This window comes from Leopardus geoffroyi, chromosome A3 (assembly GCF_018350155.1).
Source record: "Leopardus geoffroyi isolate Oge1 chromosome A3, O.geoffroyi_Oge1_pat1.0, whole genome shotgun sequence".
Classification (NCBI taxonomy): domain Eukaryota; kingdom Metazoa; phylum Chordata; class Mammalia; order Carnivora; family Felidae; genus Leopardus; species Leopardus geoffroyi.
The window spans coordinates 40,005,037-40,017,629 of NC_059336.1; the positions used below are offsets into that span (position 1 = coordinate 40,005,037).

General features: G+C 36.5%; 1 protein-coding gene across 2 annotated transcripts in view; it reads left to right on the plus strand.

The window, feature by feature from the left end:
- MACROD2 (mono-ADP ribosylhydrolase 2) overlaps positions 1-12,593 on the plus strand; it is a 2,046,639-nt gene that overhangs the window by 476,150 nt on the left and 1,557,896 nt on the right. The gene's annotated exons all lie outside the window — the stretch shown is intronic.

Below are 12,593 nucleotides of genomic sequence, written 5' to 3' on the forward strand. Positions count from 1 at the left end.
TTCTTCCCTGCTGACTCTAAACCGTGTATATGTTATTATTCTTATTAACCCTGATTGAACACCTACTGCATGTTTAAGCACTTGGTGCTTCATCATCACTACCCCATTGTTAACCATCATACAGTGTTATGATAGTTCATTTCCATATGTTCCCACTATTGGATAGCAGATTCCTTAAAAGGAGAGACCACATCTTTTCAGCTTCTGTTTTCTCAGCACTTAGCACAGTAGATACTAACATGTAGTGGACACTTATAGATGACTCAAATTTAGTCAGCTGTAGGTTTGGCAACTACCAGGAGCAAGACTGCTTGGATGGTGAGTGACCTTGCTATGTCCTCTAGCAGCTGTTTGGGACTGAATCCTTCTTTGCCAATTTAACTAACTTGGTGTCATCATCCATAAAAAACATAATAATGAAAAGACTTATGAGGCTGTATTACTTTCAGGACACAATTCCTATAAAGCTCTTAGGAATGTACCTAGCTCATAGTAAGCACTCAGTAAATGTTAGTCATTAACATTGTTTGGTTTTATTTTTAGTATTATTACTTTAAACACATATCCAGAAAATACAATGGATTTTCATATCATGCAAAATAACTTTTAATTGAGATACATGGAAGTTTCAGTTTGGCAAGACCTAAGGTTTAAAATTATAGCCACGTAATAAATAGAAAGCATAATTAATGGCTCAAATTTTAAAAGCCATTACATGTGATATTTTAGTGACATGTCTTGGAATAATTGTCTACATAAAGCACATATTTTTATAAAATAAAAATAAGTGGTGATGTTTTCTAAGCTTTCTACTATTTCTCACAAGCTACTTTCTTTGATTGGATTTCATCCTTAACTTTTTTTATTCTTTTATATTTTATATCCAGCAATTCATCATGTTTTAAAAAAGCTTCCCCATTAAATATTTTTTATATACATCTCTTCTCTCCCAATTTGTCAATTCTCTCTTTATCACTTTGAAAACTGAAGTCATAGAACGTAAGCAGTGAGTAATAATGGTACTTACATAAATGAATTTTGCTTTGAATTATAATACTCAATATATTTTAATGAAAATATTTTTGGGAAGTTTGAGAAGTTAGATATTCTATTAATTTACCCTTTCTCAAAATTATATTGAGTCACTGAGAAATGAGGTTTTTAATTCAGTAGTATTATTTGAAAGAGTGTATTTCCAGGGACTACATATATAAGCTGTTGAGAGAAAGCATTGGTGTGGATTAAGATCACAGGCTCCAGAACCCGTCTTCCAGGCCTTGAATGTAGGTTCTGCTATTTACAGCTGTGGAACTTTGAGTAGAATATTTTATTTCTTCATGCCTCAGTTTTTTCAACTGTAAAATGAAGGTAGTATTATTTACTCATAGAGTTGTTGTGAGGATTGAATTAGTCAAATCATTGAAAACAGAACAGTACCTGACACATAGAAAGAATTGAATAAATGCTAGTTTTTCAAATTTATTAAGTGAGAATGGATGAAGAGATGCTTTCAGTTCGAGAGGGCAGCATGGGAAGGTCACAGAGGTAGGAATTCATGGGACTTTAAAGGAAGTAAGGAGTACTGATAAGGGAGAGTTGGGGAAAAGAGTCTGGAGTCAGGTCCTAGAGGTCTTGCCCTTAACATTCCAGAGGAGAAGCCACAACAATGCCACATCCTACAGGTCATTTATGAGAATATTGATAGATTTGCCCCAGTTGGGGGATTTGAACTTTATTCTGTAGGCAAGGAAAGTGTTGAAGATGGTACAGAGGCAGGTACATGGGCTTTAGCACCAGACTTCTGGAATTGGTTTTTAGTTCTTTTTTGAACCTGAGTTTCATCACTGGTAATAATAATGATTCCTATATTATAGGGTATTGTGAGGATTAAATGAGGTAATGCAGGTAATACATTTACAACACTGTCTGGCTAATAGTAATTATTAAATAGAAATTAACTACCATAAATTGAGAGCAGAAGAGTGATATGAGATCTGTGTGGCTTTATGTAATTCAAGGCAAAGGAAAGCATCTGATCTTCTGTATGAGAACAGAGTGAGAATGAGAAGTTTGGGTAAGAGCCATGATTAATGAGTACCCTGCACCTGAGTTACTTTTTCACAAGATTAACCTGGTAAAGGGTCATTGCTGAAGTTATGACAGCTATTTCAGAGGCTCCAGAGGTCACTGATACCATGGAACCTCCAGGCTTCTACTGGGCAGCTAGGAAGTCCAGAGAAGAGTAGAGGACCACATTCAAAGCTCATAGATAGAATTGCCCCTATTTCTTTATGCAGATTAGAATATGTTCCTTTTGTTGGGGGCATGTATGTAATAAGGCACATAGCTTGATAAGAAGAGCCCAGGATTTACCCCCTCAGCCATACACCTTTGGGCAGGGTAAACCTGAGCAATCAAACTCTTCTCTCCTGGCCAGAAAGCACTTGAGATTAGGAGACATTCTGTCTCATCTAGGAACATGTGCATTATTTGTGTCTGTCCAAATTTGAGATGGTTTTGTGATTTGCTTTGACTGATTGAACGTGATAGAAATAATTTTATGTGACTTTTAAGGCTAAACCTAAAGAGACCTTGAAACTTCAGTTTTGGAATTCTACTCTGAGATCACTATGTAAAAAAGATTGGGGCGCCTGGGTGGCTTAGTTGGTTGGTCTGACTCTTGATTTCGGCTCGGGTCGCAATCTCACAGTTCTTGCGATTGAGCCCCGTGTTGGGCTCCATGCTGACATTGTGAAACCTGCTTGGGATTCTCTCTCTCCCTCTCTCTCTGCCCTTTCCTCTCTCTGTCTCTCTCAAAAATGAATAAATAAATTTTAAAAAAGCTCAGTCTGGACTTTATGAGGATGAGAGGTCAAGTAGAAGAGAATAGAAGTGCCTTAGTTGACAGCCAACATTTCCTGACAGCTGTGTCTTCATGCGTGGTCCCAGGCAAGACCGACAGATAACTACCTAGCCACAGAATTGCTGATCTATAGATTCTTGAGCAAAAATGAATGGGGTTTGTTTTAAACCAAAGTTTCAGAGTGGTTTGTTACATAGCAGTAAATAACTGATATACCTGTGTAGGCCAAAATGGAAAGAGCAATCTAAAATTAATCTCTGTCAGAAACTCATCTCTAATTCCTCTAGTCTCTTAGATTCCAGTAAAAACCTTCCAATGATAATACATTGAGTCAGAACATCTCCCTTTCATGAACAGAGATATTACTGCATTATACAGATTGGTTTGATCTGCAGGAACTGTCTACAGAGATTTCCAGGATAGTTTCTGATGCTCATATGGCCTGGAAATGTCTGCTGGCTGATTGCCTTTTTAGTTACTGTTATGCCTCATGAAGACTGAGTGAAAGATGCAGAAATATTAAAAATGAAGAACTGATAAGCCCCTGCCTACTTCCAGCTGCCATCATCACTGAGGGTGCTCTGTGATATTGTCAATAGTAGTATCTGTATTTGAAAAAAAGAGTGACTTCTAAAAACATTGGATGAACTAGAAACTCAGAGTATTGAGCCAGTGGAAAGTACATCAGAAATCTGAAGGAGTAAAAGAAATTAGAAGTAAAATGCTCTGTAAAATTTGAAAAATATATAAACTATGTTTAATTAATAGGGAAAATTAAATAAGCAGTAGAGTATTTGTATTTTGTTGAATTTCATTATCTTATGATTTTACAAAAATTTTATTTCTTTAACTTTCCAGTGACTTTTTTCTTTAGTTTTAAGCTGTAGAACCAGTGATTTTGAAGCCAAACTAAAAAATATGGAGACATTTATTGGAATCATGCAAGCTTCTTTTTCTTTTCCTCTCACTTCCTCTCCTCTGTCTCTTTCTTTTAGCCCGACATCTTCTCTGAAAAGAGAGAGAATAGTGTATACCAGCTGCCTTCACACTGGGTTCCTGCTGGAACTTCCAGTCGAATCCCTGACGTTCTCTCTCCAGTAGAGCAGAGGGTCAGGCCTAAGCAGTCTACTCTGTAGGTCTTAAGACTTCAGCCTGGGCTTGCTTGGCCCTTAAGGCTGAAGTGTGTCCCAGGCCCCCTATTTCCTCATAAGCAATGGCACAATAGTCAAGAATGAGAGCTACACTGATCAAGGTGATATTGATCCTTCCACTGAAGACTCCACATTCTGGTATTGTGGCCCTTCAGGTTTGGCATTATTCCCTCTTAAGGATGAAGTGATAAAAATGAAAGGGCAGGGCAGAGGCCAGGCTGAAGATGGGAGAAAAATTCTTCATTTGAGATTAAACAAAGAGGGTATAAAGCATATGATCCATGCTCATTATCTTACTGTTAATAAATACCAAAATTCATGGGTTATGTGGGGGAAATGTCCATCCAATCAATTCAGTTAAGATAGGGGAAGTATTAATGAATGCATTAGTTAGTGGTTATGTTTGGATAGCATGGAATCAAACTGAATCATGATTCAGTCACCTGCTAGCTGGATAATTTGGGTAGATGACTTCATTTCTTGACCCTGGTCTCCTCACCTATAAAATGGGAATAATTGTAGTACCTGCCTTATAGTATTAGTATCTGTACTAAAGAAAACAGTGCATTTAAAGCACTCAACACAGTGCTGAGCACATAGTCTGTTCTCATTAACATTAGGGACTATTGTGGCATAAGTCTTTTGTTCATATAATGAGACAGATTAAATTTTAATTTATCATTTAAAATAATTTAGTTGAAGCAGTAACCAGCCAAATTGCACTACTTTATCTAAAAACTATGATTTATGTGATTTATAACTAGTATCAGTGTTATTCAAAAAGTACATAAAAACTTTAAAACATGACAATATAACAAGGGGATACAGTAAAATACAGGATATAAGAAAAGACTTAGGTAAAGTCATTTATGACGCTGCTAAAAGGGAATACTATCGTCAGGGAGTTACTTTTCTCCAGGAGAGTTATTTAAAATTAGTGTATCCTCATGTCTCTGAATCTTTGTGATTGTTAAATAAGTGGTTACTTTTCAGTTCTCATTTTACCTGACTGAGCAGCAGCATTTGACACACTGTCTCCTTGAAACCTATTCTTTACTTGGCTCCTAAAACACACCGCATTCACCTGGTTTTTATTTTTTCTTTCAGTTTATCCATCTCTGTTGGTTACTCTTCTTCTGCCCAACCTCTAAATACTGGAGTGTCCTAAGGAATAGTCTTTGGGTCTCTTTTCTAACTACATTCACTCTCTTGGTGATCTCATTCAGTTTCACACATTTAATTACAATCTTTATTGAACTACAGTAGTCACCCCTTATCTGTGGTTTCACTTATGTGGTTTCATTTATCTCTGATCAATGGGGGTCTGGAAGCAGATGATTCTCCTGACAGATTGTCAGAAGCTCAAGAGTAGCCTAATGCTATGTCACAATACCTACATCACTCACCTCGCTTCATCTCATTACATAGGCATTTTACTATTTCCCATCATCACATGAAGGGTGAATGTAATACAATAGGATATTTTGAGAGAGAAAGACAAACCACAGCACATAACTTTTATTATAGTGTATTGTTATAATTTTTCTATTTTATTATTAGTTATCATTTTTAATCCTTAATATGCCTAATTTATAAATTAAACTTTATCATGGGTATGTATGTATAGGAAAAATATATATAGGGTTTTGTACAATCCATGGCTTCAGGCATCCAATGGGGGTCTTAGATAAGGGAGGACTCCTGTATATAGATGGAAAGATATATATGTATATACATATATACACACGTATCTATGCAAACATATCCATAAAACATATAGATATGTTTATATGTACACTATATGTGCATATCTATATAAACACACACCCTCCCAAATTTCTCTCTTAATATCTCTTAAATATCTCTCTTAAATCCAGACGCACATACCGACTGCCTGTTTTATATCTTCACTTGAATGTCCCACTCTTCATGTCCAAAAGTAGCTCCTGTTTTGTGGTCATCCCATTTCAGTTAATGGCAACTCTTGATGTCATCCTTAATTTTCCTCTTTCTCTCATGTAACATCATATAGTTTATCAGCAAATTTTGTCATTTCTACCATCAGTGTGTATATGTGTGTATACAGGAATCAGGGAGCGGTAGAAAATTCACCATCCTTCATTTACCACCCCAGTCACCACTATCCAGGGCCAAACCATCATCATTTTTCTCCTGGATTATGTAAATAGCCCCTTAACGATCTCCTTCTACTCTTGCCCCCCTCAGTTTGTTTCAAGACAGCAGGCAAAGTGATCTTGTTAGAATTTCAAGTCAGATCATGTCACTTTCCTGTTGAAAATCCTTTGATGGCTTCCATTTCACTCAAAGTAAAAGTTCAGATCCTTTTAAGGACCTGTGTCATGTATTCCCCATTCCTTTTCTGACTTCCTCTCCTGCCACTATCTCTTTGGTTTATTCTTCTCCAACCATACACATTTCTGTGTATTGTACTGTAATGTGAGCTCCATGGGACAGGGATTTTTGTCTGCTTTATTCTCTACGTATATCCAACATCTAGAACAGTACCTAGTGTAAAATAAGCACACATTAAATATTTCTTGAATGTATGATGGATGTAAAAAGCCATCTCTTTTTACATAATTTCCCTACAAAGTCTATAGTATAAGGCTTTAATGTATATATTGTATTTATTAGAAATCTGGTGCAATGATGAGATTTTTCTTCATCATACTATTATTCTCAGTTTCTTTCTTCCTCAAGAAATTAACATGTCTTCCTCATTCCCCATTTTCTTGTGTGTTCTTGTGCTCAGACTCATTCCCCTTCCCTTCAGTTATTATGTAGCACAATATACTGTTCTTTCCCTGCTACTGTTCTTTGACAAATAGCTTGGAAAAAAAGAATGGAAAAAAAAAAGATTTTACCATTTTCTTTTCTTTATTACATTGCTTTTATATTTGATTAAAATCATGTTAAGGAAAACTCTAGGGGCAAAATTTAAAGTACATCTGTATAAAGTGACACTACTTTCTGTAGCAGATAATCCCCCAAATCTCACTGGCTTAACGCCACAGATTTCTCCCCTCCCCCCTCAATTATATTTAATCACTGGCTTCCAAGTGATTGGAAGCCTTCTTTTATCATACAAACTTACCATCATACAAGTTTACTACAGAAGAGGGAAAAAGTATAGAGGATTATTGCAGGAAATCTTTGTGCAGTAGGCCCACAAATGTATATCGCTTCCAGTCATATTCTCTTGTGTAGAATTTGCTCAATAATTCTAAGTTATGACAAATCTTGGTGGTATGATTCATCTGTGTGGCCAGGAAGAAGCAGAAGTGAGTTTGAGGATGACCAAATGAGCCTCTGCCACATTTTGTATTGCCTTCCTTTCTCTCCTACACTCCTTATGCATACATCTCTGAAATGACGATCCTTTTTTTTTGCTTAGCATTGGACAGAATAACAATAATAATAAAGACAATAACAATAATATTTTCTGCTTTTCACTGATTATACATTTTAACTCTTACACAATTGTAAGGTAGGACTATTATCACCATTTTATAGATGAGAAAATTGAGACAAGGAAAAGTTATTGTGTCTAATGTCACTATCTATTAAGTGCTGAAGCCAAGTTTTAACTAGGCTGTCTGATCTCTGAGTCTATCTACCTCATAAGCATACTATATTGCCTCTCAAGTTTTGAAGGGAGTCTGAAAAATTCCACATTATATTGCTTCTCAGGGAGCCCGGATAAACCTGGAGGGGGCCCTTGACATCCCTACTCCCACTTCAAATGGCCTCAGCTCATTTGCTGATTTCACCTCAACATTTATGTCCTCAATTTCTAACCAGAATGATGCAAGACCTCCCAGTTATAGACTACTGCACCCAAATAGAGTAACAACTTGGAGCTAAAGTGTGGAGTGAAGAAGCATAGCCCTGTTTGTATAAAAATCCTCTCAGAGCATTTCATTGTGGGCACTTTTCACAGTTCTTAACTCTCCTAATTAAAAAATGTTTTACCAAACAACACTGCAAATGATACAGTAAATGTAATGAACTCCCTTACAAAAAGAGGCAGAGATACTAGCTGTAAACAATCTATATACTTGTATAATGCCAGCTGTTAGTGATACTTTGTGTGAAGAAAACAAAGCCTGTAAATTATATACTAATGCAACAGAATGTTATTTATTTTAGTTTCATCTAAGCCACCAAGATACAGTAGACGTCAGATGCCAATTGTAAGACACCAAGATGCAGATTTTCAAAGGAAGTAAATATTCAACTACTGGACTCTGTTTTACACCAAAGATATTAAAAAAGGATCAACTTGTTAGAGATTAGAGAAGATTTTATGAAGATGTTTCCTTTGGAAAATAGCATATGCTGTTATTTGCCACCTATTATATTTTCTCCTGGTCAGGAAGGTATTTGACTCCTCTGGACTTTGGAGAGCACATTTAGCTGGTGTCTGAAGCCTGTCTGAGATATCTGAAAATGAAACGAGCCCTGAAATGAGCCTTCAGAAGCTAATAGAAGTCTGTGTCTGGGCAGTAGCTGAACTCCACTCTGAATGGGCCAATAATATGTGAATCCTGAGGACCAGATAAGGGGATCCATGGAAGGAGAGAGGATTGTACTGTGTAGTTTTGACCCCTGCTTGAGAATATGACTAGGGAAGGCAAAGGAATGCCAGTAAAGTCTGAGTAACGGACCATCAAGAAACCAGGGAATGAGGGGGAATTGGCTGCTGGAGGAATAGAATGGATCATCCATATCACTGAGGTTGCAATCCAGAGAGCTCAGAAGGGAAGCGTCTGAGAACTCATGAACATGTCAGAGAAGGAGGAGAGAGACAGGGAGATGTAATTAAATACCTGCACAGCCAAGAGAGTATGAAACCATTTTACAACAGTACCAGCCAAGTGAGAATTTTGCATCATGACTTTCTTTATCTCCCTTCTTTTGTTTAGGCTCTTGGGAAGTCAGTTTGCTACTGTCACTAGCTAGGGGCTGGGGGTGTTGTGGGGGGTGGCTAGTCTAGCCCTTGAATAAAGATAAAAGTAAAAGTAATGTTTAATGTATTATACTGAAACTTTTATTTGCTAAATTGAGACTGTTCTGCAACGAAGCAATTTTCTACTACCTAAGACTGTTCAGAAATATCATAGAGCTGGCTAGAGTTTTTATTCACTAGTAAGGGAAAAAGTTAGCCCATTGAATATGTTTTAAAAAGACAGAGAGAGACAAATATAAAGTTGCTTTCAGATTATGTTCCATGATTTACATTCCATGATTATATTTCATTGTGCAATATAAGGAAAAGTTGCTTTTCAGTAAATATGGATTTTCTAACATCACTAATACTTAATTCTGTATTGATATTTGAATGTATCACTTATCTGCCTTTTAAAGGACAAGGGAGTTAATATGCAATTCATTGATTGATGACTGATTGGTATGTACCTTAAATTTCAGACAATTTGAGAATTATTATTAATTTATAAATTAAATCCACCACTTAGAGAGTCTTTCCTCTGGTACGATATGAAAGTTGAAATTTTAGATGAAGAGGTTGAAGAAAACATAGGCAGTTTCTAAGTCTTTATATGGCCATGTGATCGCTTAACGGAACAGATTTTTTCCCTGTGCTTTTTTCTCTCTTCATCCGAGTCCTTGGAAAAAGAAAAGGTATCTTCTGTGTATGTTAAAAGCTTAACAGATTGATTTTTTTCCTGCCTCTCATTTGAAACAGTTGCTCTAAACCAGAGAAATGAACAGATGGTTTTTTGGCAGACTGGCATGGCATTTGCTTTCAGGGACTTCTTTGGATTGTGTCACATAATGGATCAATCAACAGGCATTTTTTGAGCATCTATTAAGTTCTTAGTACTGCGTTCAGCACCACAAGGATTTAGAATTCATTCCAACTATATTCGTGGATTTTATTGAGCATTATCCCATGACAGGAATTGTGTTAAAGCTCTGATCAAATTAACCTGAATGTTTAAACTCATGGCATGTAGTCTGCTTGTGAAATAGGTACACAATACTAATACTGTGTTTAATGATATGAATGTCTAATGTGAAATATAAACAATATTGAGTGGTGATAATGGTGAGGAAATTATTCTAACTGAAAGGATTAAGGAATACAAAATCTTAATAGCTATTATTTACTGATAACACAAGATATTCCAGGTACTCTATAAGACTTTTCTGAATTTATATTTAAAAGTTCTCTAGAGATAGTCATTATGTTCTCATTTTTCTGATTAGAAGTTCAGGAAACATAAGCAGCTTGTCCAAGTCACATAGCTAATAGGTATCAAAACCATCATGTAGGATCCAGGTTTGTTTGGTTTCAAAGCCTGTGTGTGTGTGTGTGTGTGTGTGTGTGTATTAGCTACAATGTAATGTCTGAGTTTGTGGAGAATCGTTCCAGATGAAAAGGAATCGTGTAAGTAGGGTACAGACTCAAGAAGGAAGTTTTCACAGGTAGATTGTAGTCTTTTGCAGTTGAACGTGGCTTAGAAGACTTGGAAAGACTGGAGGCATATTGTGGAAGATCTTGAATTCCATGCAGGAGAGTAGGGTTCATTCTAGATACCTAATGATAAGCCATTGAAATATAGAGAAAAGGACAAAGAGATGATAGGTGTACTTGTTTGATGTAGCTCAGTGTTTCTAAATGTAATTTTAAAATATCGTGCCTGTTTGTGATATTATGAAAAGTGATAGAGCTATCGTCCAAATCATCTTATAACTGAGTCCAGGACACTGTGTTTCCTTTGGTGCAGAAGCATGTTGGTGATAAGAAGGACTCATTGGGCTAATGAGACTAGAACAGAAGCAAATTTCATATCAAATGACACTGTTTTAGGAAGCAAATGTCCATGACAGTGCACAAACTGAGCAAATAAATCATTCATATTAATTAGGATGGGGAAAAGAAGGAGAGACAGACACTTCATCTCACAGCTCATAGGAGGATAGGTACACCAAACTTCTAGGGACTTGCACCAGAGCCACATCTTCAGTGAAAGTATTTAACAGAAGCAAAAATTATGTTGAATTAATGTTAATTTGAAGTTCATTTATTTCATAATTTTTGTATTTAAGTTATAACTTTGCTTTGATTTCATAATTGCCTAAATGTTATGAACCAAAGGAGTTTATGTCATTTTAAGTTAGTATGTATTTAAGAATATGCTATAGAATTACATTTAAGGCTAATATTGAAGACTCAGGAACATTTCTTTTATATTAAGTTTGAGAAATACTTGAAAAGTGTGCACTATTGAGAATGTTAAAAAGAGCATACGAGGAAAAAGAAGATAGAGCATGGGGAGGAATGCCAAGAGGGCTAAGAATATAAGCAGAGACACAGAAATAGGGATACAGGTGTAACTTGTTTTGTTGTATTGTGCTTTGCAGGTGGTGCATTTTTTACAAATTGAAAGTTTGTGGCAACCCTGTGTCAAGCAATTCTATTAATGCGATTTTTTCTAACATCATTTGCTCACTTCATGTCTCTGTGTCACATTTTGGTAACTCTCACAATACTTTAAACTTTTCATTATTAGTATATTTTTTATGGCGATATGTGATTAGTGATCTTTGATGTTACCATTGTAATTATTTGGACTTCATGAACCATGTCCATATAAGATGGCAAAATTAATCAATAAATGTTGTGTGTGTTTTGACTGCTCTGCTCACTGCCCCCCCCCCCCCATCTCTCCCTCTCTTCAGGCCTCCCTATTGCCTCAGAAACAACCATATTGAAATTAGGCAAATTAATAACCATGCAATGGCCTCTAAGTGTTCAAGTGAAAGGAAGCATCACATGTCTCTCACTTAAAATCAGAAGCTAGAAATGATTAAGCTTAGTGAGAAGACATGTTGAAAGCTGAGATAGGCTGAAAGGTAGGCTGCTTCTGTCAAACAGGCAAGTTGTGAGTGCAAAGGGAAAGTACTTGAAGGAAAGTAAAAGTGCTACTCTAGGGAATATACAAATGATAAGAAAGTGAAACAGCCTTATTGCTGATATGGAGAACGTTTTAATGGGCTGGATAGAAGATCAAACCAGACACAATATTCTTTTAAGACAAAGCCTAATCCAGAGCAAGGCCCTAGCTCTCTTCAATTCTTTGAAGGCTGAGGAGAAAAGATTATAGCTAGCACAGGTTGGTGCATGAGGTTTAAGAAAAGAGAAGTATGTCCGTACAAGGTGGGGCTCCTGGATGACCCGGTTGGTTAAGCGTCTGACTCTTGACTTTGGCTCAGGTTATGATCTCATGGTTTGTGGGTTTGAGCCCCACGTGCTGCTAGCATGGAGCCTGTTTGGGATTCTCTCACTGCTTCTCTCTGACCCTCCCTTGAGCGTGCACATTCTGTCTGTCTGTCTGTCTCTCTCTCTCTTACTGTCTCACAATAAATAAACTTAAAGTAAAGAAATGGTTTTTGAAAGTGTACAAGGTGAAGAAGCCAAGACTACTGTGGAAACTGCAGCAAGTCACCCAGAAGCTCTAAGATAATATATAAATGCTCTCATTAACATCTGTAAGCTATGCACAGACAAATCTAAACCAACATGCATGAAG